The sequence below is a fragment of the Canis aureus genome, chromosome 38, assembly GCF_053574225.1.
Source record: "Canis aureus isolate CA01 chromosome 38, VMU_Caureus_v.1.0, whole genome shotgun sequence".
In the NCBI taxonomy this organism is placed as follows: Eukaryota; Metazoa; Chordata; class Mammalia; order Carnivora; family Canidae; genus Canis; species Canis aureus.
Genome location: NC_135648.1, coordinates 22,064,765 through 22,076,259, shown reverse-complemented (window position 1 = coordinate 22,076,259; position 11,495 = coordinate 22,064,765). Strand labels below are relative to the sequence as shown.

Below are 11,495 nucleotides of genomic sequence, written 5' to 3'. Positions count from 1 at the left end.
CAACAGACTGAGGTGAAAGCCAGATGATTAATTTAACCTAAGTTCAGACAGGAGGAGGCACTGGTTGACTTTAGAGGCAGCCTGCCATGATAAAATGTCAAGAGATGCAGAGACGTTATCATTATGCACAAGAAGTGAGGGGAAAGAGATACTACCAAACCTAGCAGAGCCAGGAAAAGGGGAAGGTAAAGGAAAAAAATCAAACCCAAGCGTCTTGGCCATTCTCAAAAGATCTACAGTAGGAGATGGGTAATTTGGCCATGAATTCTAGGCAGAGTGGGAGGCTATATTAACCTCCCTCAGAGAATTGCTCATCTAAGAATAAGAAGATCCTTCAGTCTATTAGCTTGAGTCTTTTTAAAAGGAGGCCAAGACCTGAGAAAAAATTACACAAGATGAGATGTAAATATGGAAGAACACGCTGTCTTAATTAAGGGATAGGAGGGAGTCACCCGGAGGGCTTCGGGGGATAGGGAGCCAGCCTGCCTGGAGTCACATCCCAGCTCTATCTCTTACCAGCTGGGGGACATCGGGTAAGGTAAGTTAGTAACCTCACTGGGTCTCCTTTTCCTCATCTGTACCTGGGATGACTATGGGACCTACCTCATAGGGCTGTTCCTCAGAGGCAATGAGTTTATGATATACATAAAACACTTGGCACCTAGTAAGCACTATATAAATATTTCCCATTATTCCCATTATGCATGAGCCATGTCCTCAAAGTCGGTGTATCTAGTCTCTTCCCTAACAGGCCCCATCCCACTTATACCTGCCCATAAGACTCTACCATTTCATCACCACCCAGATTCTGGGAAAAGATTAAGCATCTTTGTGCGCATCCTCAGGGAGGCTCATTGAATGATTCCAGGCTGTGGTTCCGAGGGCTATAGCTCTAGAGTTTCTGAATAGAGCATCAGTTTCCAAACAAACATGTAATGCAAACATTTGCCAACACCCAAACATTGGATTCACCAAACAAAGACTTGGAAAATTGACACATTTGTTTCAATCAAAGCAAATAAATGATAGGCTTGGGTTATTAGGATGCATAAGCATTTTGTTTACATTTCCCAGAATTGCTTTCAACAAAAAGCAGCCAGCAGGTGGAACTGCTTGCATTTAAACAGTTAGACTATTAGGATGAAACAGGCATTTCTAGAATATTTTCTTAGACCTCTGCAGTTTAAAGGAAGCTAGGTTGACAAAGGATTCAATCAGATGATCTGATTGGGTTGAGCCTCCTATTATGTGCGAACTATTCTATCTGAAATTATTCTCTTGAAGATCCCACCAGCATATCCATGATTCTGTTCTCAGCGTTATTCTGTTTAAGTATTCCTATACTCTGCAGGATCTGGAAATACTTGGTTTTGATGTTTGCAGCATCCCTTTCCCTCGGTTTTATCTGTGAAGTCCTGGGCATTCACTAGTCTTTTTGTTTATTATTCCCTCCATGGCTGCAAAGATATTTTATTCCATTTCTTGAGGGAAGTAAGTTTTAATTGCCAATCGAGGAGGTATTCAACATGATAAGGTATCTAAACCCTGAGAGCTTCCTCTTTTCATTAAAATGTAGATCCAATTTCTTTTCCCTTAATGCCACATGCTGTTATTAAACCGAAATAACGGAAATAGTAAAAGCCAGATGCCACTTCGGTCTCAGGTTTGACGTGGGCACAATTTCCTCTCCTCAAGTTTAATCTGCTGTTATTTACTAACCCGGTCCTCTGGAAGAATGCACAATTTAAATGTAAATGCAATTTACATAGGGGAGCAGATAGTAGATTTGCAGTTTCAATTGCCAATAACCGTTTGCAAAGGGGGGAATCAACTAAAGCAAAGATCAGCAGCTGTCAGGCTGAAGTCTGCATCACTTGCCATTATCCTCGACTTCCCTCCTGAAGGCACCTGTCTCTGAGCCTCAGCGACGCGGGCAAAAGGAAGCAGAGAACCGAGGCATTTTCCCCAGATATTTCAAACTGAATTTACTATTGACTAGGGGAGAAAAGAGGAAGTTTGGGTTTCACCTGGGCAAAGTCTGTTGCTATCATCGTTGGAGTCATTAACTGACCCATCCCTTTCAACAAATATTTTTTAAAGGTTTTATTTATTTATTCATGAGAGACACGAAGACAGAGGCAGAGACACAGGCAGAGGGAGAAGCAGGCTCCATGCAGGGAGCCCGACGTGGGACTCGATCCCCGGTCTCCAGGATCACACCCTGGGCCGAAGGCAGTGCTAAACTGCTGGGACACCCGGGCTGCCCTTCTTTTCTTTTTTTTTTTTTTTAAAGATTTTATTTATTTATTCATTGAAAGAGAGAGAGAGCACGCACACAAGTGGGGGTAAGGGCACAGGGAGAGGGAGAAGCAGGCTCCACACAGGGAGCCCGATGCAGGACTTGATCCCAGGACCCCGGGATCACGCCCTGAGCCAAAGGTAGATGCTCAATCGCTGAGCCACTCAGGCATCCCCCTTTCAACAAATATTTATTGATCATCTCCTACGAGACAGACTCATGCTTGGCCTAAATTATAAAGTGGTAGAGAGGAGAATACAAAGATACAGTTCTCCTTGTAAGGCGCTCATTTTCTCCTTCAAGAAAAAGAGAATAATGGCAGGAAAATAAGGTAAGCTGTTAACACAGTGCTACAGGAACCCAGATTTGGAAACCCCCAACCCCAAGTGTTGATGTGTTTAGGCTGAGACTTCCAGAATGAGCAGTGTGCCCTATAACAAGGGGGGCTGGGGACCGTCATTCTAGGAGTGCGGTGATAGAAGACCAATGAGAGAAATGAGCTGGGGGATAGTCTGGGGCTAATTTGGGAAGGTGCCTGTGGGCCGCGTTAAAAGAATTCACTCTTCACCTCTGGGCACATTTGCAAGTTTGGAGATGGGACTTGGCAAGATTAAATTTCTGTTTGACACTGGCTGGGGGCTTCCTGTGTTTGTGCATTTGATACAACTTAAGTTTGGTTCTGTGTGGAGACTAAGCTGGTTGTGCAGAGTCTGGAGGCTATACTCAGGGGAGCTGTTCCAACAGTCCAGAGAAGAGTTGATTCAGACTTGGACCAGGCCAGTGTGGAGGGAGGACTGATTCTTGAAGGATTTAGGAGCTGGAATAGTCAGGACAGGATGTCTGATTGGATGTTTCCTCTTGACTTCACTGTCACAGGCATGAGCTCCATCTAAATCTTTTGTTTCTGTCATGAGCCCACTTCCAGAAGGAACCATATGGGGTTTGGTCTACACTGCACCGACACTGCAATGATTCTGTATTGTCTAGTCAGTCCTTGATTATCCAACACTACTTGAAGGCAGCAGTGATGCAGATAATCCATAATGCTCTTCTATTTGGCTTTGGAATTAATTACACCTTTTAGAGCAAATTTGCCTTCCTAATTAATCTTTCTTAGGCTAATATTAAAATTAACTAATATTCTCTGAGCCTGTAACAGCTGGGCAGGGGAGGGGGAGAGCAGTGAAGGGGAGGGCAGGGTAGCTGCTCAGACTTAGGCTGAGCAGCAGGAGAAAGACACTTCACATTAAAATTCGGGGTGAATCATCTGCTGGGGGTGAGGTGGGGTGGGGAGTGGGCATGAGCTGGGTCTAGCTCATGGAGAGGGACTCAGATCCCTTGGGAGTTTCGTCTCTGAGCACCCACTATGCGCTGAGCACCTGGCTCAGCCTGAAGGTAAGAACACAGCAGTGTCTCTGCTGTCAAGGAGCTGCCTGTTTCTTGGGGACAACGGAGGAGTAAACAGATCGTTTAATCAAATGCAGGCAGGCCTCTGGCAGAAGCATCTTCTCAAGAGAATAAGGTATGAACAAGGTTAATGGAGAAAAAAACAAAAACAAATTTGTATTAAATAAAGGGAGAAAGTCGCTTAATTGCTGTTTTATAAACACACCAGCAAATATGCTTTTACTAAAATGAGTGCATATAGTTTCTTCTTTCAGTGGCTCAAATTTGTAAATTCCTCTTCTGTGAAGTAAGACATGATCCTCCCTAGTGATTTTTAAGCTATAATACTTCGGCCCCAAGATTTCCTCTTAGCTGCCATGGAGGGCTGAGGGCCCAGAGCAAGCCCAACCCTGACTGCTTTACATATGGAGCTCCTATGAAGACTGTCTTTCTTTCTTTCTTTCTTTCTTTCTTTCTTTCTTTCTTTCTTTCTTTCTTTCTTTCAGAGTACTAGGGGGTCGAGGGCAGGGGGCAGAAGGAAGGGGGAGAGAGAATCTTTAAGCAGACTCCATACCAAAGTGAAGCCCGATGTGGGGCTCAAACTCCTGATACTGGGATTATGACTAAGCGCAAATCAAGAGTAGGATGTTTAACTGAAAGAGCCACCCAGGTGCCCCAGAAGACTGCTTTAAAGGAAAAAAAGTTTTAAAGATTTTATTTGAGAGAGAGAGAGAGAGAGAGAGCAGGGGGCAGAGGGAGAAGCAGACTCCCAGCTGAGCAGAGCCTCGATCCCAGGACCCTGAGATCATGACCTGAGCCAAAGGCAGATGCTTAACTGACTGAGCCACCCAGGTGCCCTTAAAGGAAAAATTTGAGTGCCACACAAAGTTAGGAAGCTACTCATCTAGACTGTTCCCTATACTGCTTCCTAAAACCAAAATGACCTCTAGTCCTGTTATGAGCACAAATCAAACCTTAGATACTGACAAGTTCTGATCCTGAGGTCTTCCTTCCTGGTGTCCTAGAAGTCCTGCATACGGAGATTCATTGTGCATAAGCCTGCAAGAAATTCTGTATAATCCATGGGTGACAGATAACGAGAAACGTGCGTTTTGTCCTCAAAGGGACGATGTTCTAAATGGAGAAACCAAACCACACACAAGGGAAAAGGTAAATCAAAGTTCATAATCGCCAACACAGCAGTACCCGTGAGTGCCACAGAGGTTCAGAAGTAGAGAAAAGCATCCCCGCTGGTTGGGAGTGGCAAGTGTTCAGGGAAAGCTTCCTGGAGGAGGAGGAATTCAGAGTGGGAGCTAAAGCACAGGCAAGGTCCGGGAAGGCAGGAAGCAGGAGGATGGGCATTCTAGGCGAGGACACGTCAGGAACAAAGGAATGGAGTAGGCTGGCTTCAGCAAAGCACTTGCTTAGAGAAGTGGATGGATACGGTGGAACCAAAGAGCCCTAGGATTTCCTGGCTAGGTCTAGGCCCCCAGCACCGCTCTGCCTCCAGGATCCTCCCATTCTGGGGCCCTCTGATGAGAATGTTAGGTCCCCCCTTCATGCGGCTGATGGGGTGCTCAGTCTGACAGCAAGGCCAACAGGAAGACTGTCCTGACAGTGCAGGGCAAGATGCATTTCAGGGGAAGAGACACCAGCAGGGAGATGTCATGGGCTCCTGGCCCTAGTGTCCCCATGAAATGGTCATGAATGGTAGTGGAGGAACACAAAGAGGCTTTGGACTGCCAGAGTCCCAGCCAGGAGCTCGAAAGCCACCAGAGGACCTTGAGAGGCAAATGCAGAGGGGTTAGGACTATCTCCTGACTGTCTGCCTCTGCTTGTATCCTGGACCTGCGACATACTGGAAGCTCTCTTACCCTGGGCCCTGGCTTTCACAACTTCAGAATGGAAATATAATAACGGTACATGTTTCATGGAATTACTGAGGACTGAATTACTGCATCTCAGGTGTTTGAAACACTATTTTCTTTTTTTTTTTTTTAATTTTTATTTATTTATGATAGTTACAGAGAGAGAGAGGCAGAGACACAGGCAGAGGGAGAAGCAGGCTCCATGCACCGGGAGCCCGACGTGGGATTCGATCCCGGGTCTCCAGGATCGCGCCCTGGGCTGAAGGCAGGCGCCAAACCGCTGCACCACCCAGGGATCCCGAAACACTATTTTCAATAAGTGCCCACAAGTAAGTGCTCAAAAGTGTGAGTTGTGAGTAAAGCCTCATTACTATGCCATGGCATTAGGGACATATCCCAGGGCTCTCAATGGGGAGAGGACGGACATGGAGATGACAGGGACATCTTCCAACCTCATCCAGTATCATAGCCCACCTTTTGTCCTGAGGCCAGGGAAACTGTCCTTCTGTAAAGAACAGTCAGGGATCTGCTTTTCCTCCAAGGAACATTCCAGAGAGAGGGAACGGACTTCCAGTGCAGTAAAGGGAGGGTATTCATTCAGTGAGAGGAACACTCAGAACACTCACTAAGGAGCAGCCACATTTAATAAAAGACTAGACATGCGGTGCCTGGGTGGCTCAGTTGGTTAAATATCTGACTCTTGGTTTTGGCTCGGGTCATGATCTCAGGTTGTGGGATGGAGCACCAAGTCAGACTCCCAGTTCAGCTAAGAGTCTGTTTATCCCCCTCCTTCTACTCCTCCCCCCCTTTCTCATAAATAAAAATCAAGTCTTAAAAAAAAAAAAAAAAGGCTAGACAACCCAGATGGAGAGGGCATGGTGGGAGATCCAGACCTGCCCTTAAAACCCAGGAGAGGTCAATTCTCGCGATTTAAAAGAAACTATGCAAGAGTTTAGGACAATCACGGAAAGAGAATCAAGGTGGAAGCAAAATAAAAAAGAACAAGTAGAAGCAGCAAACGGAACCAAGAACAAGGCTAAAAGAGAAGGAAACCCTAATAGCCCATATATATGGTTACTGTGCATGCAGGAGGATTTCCAATTTGACCTAGCTTTCCACAGCCACACAAAAATCTAGCCCATTCCATACTCACAAAATAAAAACAAAACTGTTCCAGAGAATTCTACCTGTTCCTGGTACTAAGGAATGTTGATGTTTCCTGGGGATCTCCTGAGTGTGTAGAGCAATGAGGTGACAGCTAAGGTGCAAGGCTGACGACTGGCGGCAGTGGGGGTGAGGGAGGAATTAGGGAGCACAAGGAGCTCTCGGCTCTGTCCTGAGGACAGTGGGAGCCATTTTTTTTTAAATTTCCACAACGTTTTTAGGATTAAAAAAAAAATTTTTTTTAAGGAATCTCTATACCTAACATGGGGCTCAAACTCACAACCCCAAGATCAGGGGTCTCATGCTCCACTGACTGAGCCAGCCATAACTTTTAAACTCAGTTAATTTTAAACAGTTTCAGGCAGAAGGAAATTATAAGCAAGTAAAGTGAAAGTTTAATGAAACACACACACACCCTTCACTCTGCTTCAACGGTTGTGAACATTTTGCCTGTCAGCACAGGGCTTTGAGCAGGGGAGTGACATGATGACGTTTGTGTCTAGAAGAGATGCCTTTAGATGCTGTAGAGAGGATGGTAGGAGTGGCGCAGGATTGCACACAGGGGTATCATTAGGTTGCAGCAAATCATTCATTCATTGAACAAATAATTCCTGAGGTCTACCTCAGGAACGTGCCTGACACTGTTCTGGATTTAAGAGTAAATCAAGTGGGCAGCCCCGGTGGCGCAGCGGTTTGGCGCCGCCTGCAGTCCAGGGCGTGATCCTGGAGATCTGGGATCGAGTCCCACGGGCTCCCTGCATGGAGCCTGCTTCTCCCTCTGCCTGTGTCTCTGCCTCTCTCTCACTTTCTTTGTGTTAAATAAATAAATCTTTAAAAAAAAAAAGAGTAAATAAAGTAATGGGGTTCCTGCCCTCCTAGAGCTCATGTCCTAGGAATTCCCTTCAATTCATGAAGTGAACAAGAACATTTCAGAGTGTGATAATGAGATAAGGACTTGGGGGGGGGCGCAGGGGGCTAATTCAGATTGGGTGGTCAGGGAGGGTCATGCTTGTATGCCCAGAACAAGAAAGCCAGGTGGCTGCAACAGCATCAGCAAGAGGGTGGGAGAGATGAGACCAGAGAGGCAAGGTGAGAAGAGGTGATGGCTCCGATGAAGGTGTTGGCGGCGGAGGTGCAGGTAAGCATGTTTGGGGGAGATTTAGGAGGGAGAGCCAACAGGATTTGGTGATGGGTCAAACGTAGGGTGGAGAGTGTGGGTGTCAAGAATGACTCTCCGGCTTGAAATGAAGGATGATTTCTGGCTCAAGTATCTGGGTGGACAAGGGTGACCTTTACTGAGACAGAGAAGAGACATGTGTAGAACTCAGGCTCCCAGGGGGCCCCTCACAGCTGTTCGAAGCGAAGCTACTTCTACCACCAGCTCCAGTCAAGAAACCAACTATCTATGTAGCTTGTGGACCAGACAGTTGCCTTGAGAAAATCCAAACCATCACCACCCTCACCCCTAACCCTCCAAAGGGACACTAACCCACCTCCACTTCCAATCACATAGAGCATATGGATGGATGCTTCTGGGTCCAGCTTAATTTGGTTGGGCAGTGGAGGAGATGAAGGAGATGCCACAGCCTCTGGGGGAGGGTGGGAACATTAATCTGAATCAGAGGAATATGGTCTCCATGGTGATGTTTTTATCATCATAGCAGGAGTCCTCTGAAACCATGTCTGTGCCTCATGCCATTTTGGGGCTTATCTCAATGTCCCCTGTCTCGGGTGGTTATGATAGCTGAGATTCAAAAGGAGCAGGATTTTGCTGGGAGGCCGTATGTAGGTCTGGCTAGAGGGAAGCCTGGCATTAGAATTTCAATCCTGTGACTTCTGCACGGTGCACCAATTAGAAAGGATATAAAAGGTGGTCTGTGAAGATAGCTGGGGTGGGGAGGAAGAAGATGCCCCAAATGCAATCTAGACAGGATACCACAGTGACCAGGCAGGTGTCTGTTTCTGGAAATGACAGCAACTCTCCTTCACCCGATTATCCATTTTGCCCTAGAAGGGCATTTTTTTCAGCTCTTTTTTGGGGGGGAGGGGAGAGGGCTGGGACGGGCATTCAGAGTCATTGTCTGGGAATGAATCCTGGACAGCAGGAGGCTACTGCGTTCACTCCTCGTCCCCATCATCTGTCACCCAGCGAGGGCCGCCGGCAGCCAGGCCGCGGACTGCCTAATGAAGACGGAGAGGTGGTTCCGGCTGTGCACAGGTGGCGCTTCCCCATTAACAGAGGTGACATTCCGAAACACTACTCATTACGGAGCAGACATTGGACAGGGCTGGGACACATATTGATGGCAGCAGGGCCAGCCAGCGTCTGTCTCAAACCCCACTGCCCCCGAGAGAGCGAGAGAGCCAGAAAGAAGCGTCAGGAGTGTCAAAGCCACAGGTCCCTCACTTTGCAGAGAACAATTAATGCCTGCCACTCCGGACATTCAGGGCGAAGTCATCGTCTCCACTTCGGGAACCCCCAAGGGTCCTGATCTTCAGGCACCGTCCCCCCCCCACCCATGCGCACCGACTCCCGAAGTTCGAGCCCTTCAACTCCTGTCCCCGCGGGAAGGGCTGATGGTGGGGATGCTGTGCAGGTGCGGGCTGGGCCGCAAAACGCCACCTGGATCTGGGATGGGCCACGAGGCAGCTAAGAGCTACGGAGGAGGCCCAGGGGGGCTGAGGGCTGAGGGCGGGGGACCCCAGCACCAAGTGGCCGCGGCTCCACCGCGCACAGGCCCCCGCGGCCCGCAGCCCCCGCGCCCGCCCCGCTCCCCGAGCCGCAGCAGACGGAACTCGACTTAAAAATAACTATTTTGACAGTTCAGATGTAAATATGTGAGCGACGCGTGGGGCTGCTGCTCCTCCACACTTCCCCTCTCCCTCGCTCCCTACCCCAGCCCCTACTCCGCCGAGGCCCAGGTGGTGGGAGAGCGCCGCCTGCAGCACGCGCCCCAGCCCGCAGCGGCGGGAAGAGACTGGTCCGAGAACGCTCGGCTTGGGGGGGTGGGGGGTGGGGGGTGGGGGGTGGGGGAGGAGAGCCTCGGCAGGTGGAAGATCCCCAGCTCGCTCCCACCGCGCCCCGCCCCTACACTGCATTTAGGGGCAAGCGCATCCATGTACCGTTTCTTGTCTATCGCTGGAGAAAGGAGAAGCCACCTAGGATACAGGTGAGCTCACCTTGTAGCTCCTGACCCCTCCGAGTGCGTCTCCAATTCAGTCTGACCTGTGTTTACTGACTCTGTTCCGCAGCCAACGCTGTGCTGGAGGCGATGGGAGATGTGCGATTTGCAAAATCTTTTGCCATCTGTAAATCTTCTTTCAGCTGACCCTTTTGGTTAACTCGTCCTTAACCCCTGAGCTAAGTGAGCCCTTCAGCACATGCCCTCTTATCTGATCCTCACAAAAACAAAAATCATCTGCATTTTACATATGCAAAACAGAGGTTTGGGGAGATTAAGGGAGTTCTCCAGACTGCCACAGCTAGTGGAGAGGACTGAGATCAGAACACGAGACTGGGGGGATGCCTGGGGTGGCTCAGTGGTTGAGCGTCTGCTTTTGGCTCAGGTCTGTGATCCTGGGGTCCTGGGATCTGGGTCCCACATCGGGCTCCCCGTGGGGAGCCTCCTTCTCCCTCTGTCTATGTCTCTGCCTTTCTCTCTCTGTCTCATGAATAAATAAATAAAATCTTTAAAACAAACAGAACACAGGTCTGGTGCTGTTTCCCCTATAGACAGTTCAGAGGAGGGAAGGTCTCCATCCACCCATAGAAGTAGGGAAACCGAGGTCCAGACAGACAAAGACATGGGTTTGTCTGACCACCAACAAGCATCTGAGCTGGAGCAGAGCCAGGACAAAAACAGGAGCTTCGGGACTGCCAGCCCATGCCCCTGTCCTCAACCTTCTGGACCCAGCAGTGCGCTGGGACTTGATGGGACATCATATGATGTCTGTGAGGTTTTCTGACTGTAGCCTTGGAAGGAGGATAGAGGAAAAAGTAGTTGGAGAGAGAAAGAAGGGGAAGGGAAGAGGAGGGAGGAAGTCTGGAGAATAAAGGAGTAGAAGCAGGCACAGGCATGCTTAGCCTGGCTGGGCAGAGCTGTGAGATAGAGGTAGTTCCTTGTCAGACTGCCCAGCTACACTTTTCTTTGTCCCCTTTTTCCCACCAGGTCATCCCCAGCCAGTTGCCCATTGGTGCTATTATGCATTTTCCCCCAATCCTAATGAAACCTGCCTCAGAGACACCTGGATGGCTCAGGCGGTTGAGCATCTGCCTTTGGCTCAGGGCATGAGTCCCAGGATTGAGTCCTGCATGGGGCTCTCCTTGGGGAGCTAGCATCTCCCTCTGCCTGCGTCTCTGCCTCTCTCTGTGTGTCTCTCATGAATAAATAAATAAAATCTTCATTACAAAAACAAACAAGAAACCTGTCTCAGGAGGGCATCTGCTGTAGTCACTGATGCTGTAGAGCAAATGCCTGACAACTGGTCAGAGTGTGCCTCCTTCCTGGATTACAAATCCAAGGAGATCAAAGCTTAACGCAAAAGAGAGGAAGCACTAATGAAATTTCAGGTATCAGACTCTTGGAGAGGAGAGCAATTTGGGAGCAATAGGGCCTAACTGCAACAGAAGAAGCCATGTACGGCATCTGCTTGCAAGGTCAAGGCTGGCTGTGTCTGTACATATGACCACAGGCAGATGTCTGTAGGTGTTGGCAAGGAGAGAGGGGCCCTCAGGATCCATGCTTTGAAGGTTCTTTCCTCTTCATCCTTCAAGGCTC

The 11,495-nt window shown here is 48.6% G+C and overlaps 1 long non-coding RNA gene across 3 annotated transcripts in view; it reads left to right on the top strand.

Annotated features, from left to right (window-relative positions):
- Positions 1 to 18: 18 nt before the first annotated feature.
- Positions 19 to 11,495, top strand: part of LOC144307269 (uncharacterized) — a 19,728-nt gene continuing 8,251 nt past the window's right edge. For 2 of the 3 annotated variants that reach the window (XR_013374178.1, XR_013374177.1), the window contains exons 1-4: positions 19 to 538; positions 4,711 to 4,855; positions 5,707 to 5,882; positions 7,739 to 7,855. This is a non-coding gene — a long non-coding RNA (uncharacterized LOC144307269). Of the gene's footprint in view, positions 539 to 4,710; positions 4,856 to 5,706; positions 5,883 to 7,738; positions 7,856 to 8,866; positions 9,689 to 11,495 lie in introns of those variants that run through there. The other variant, XR_013374179.1, reaches the window with a different exon arrangement.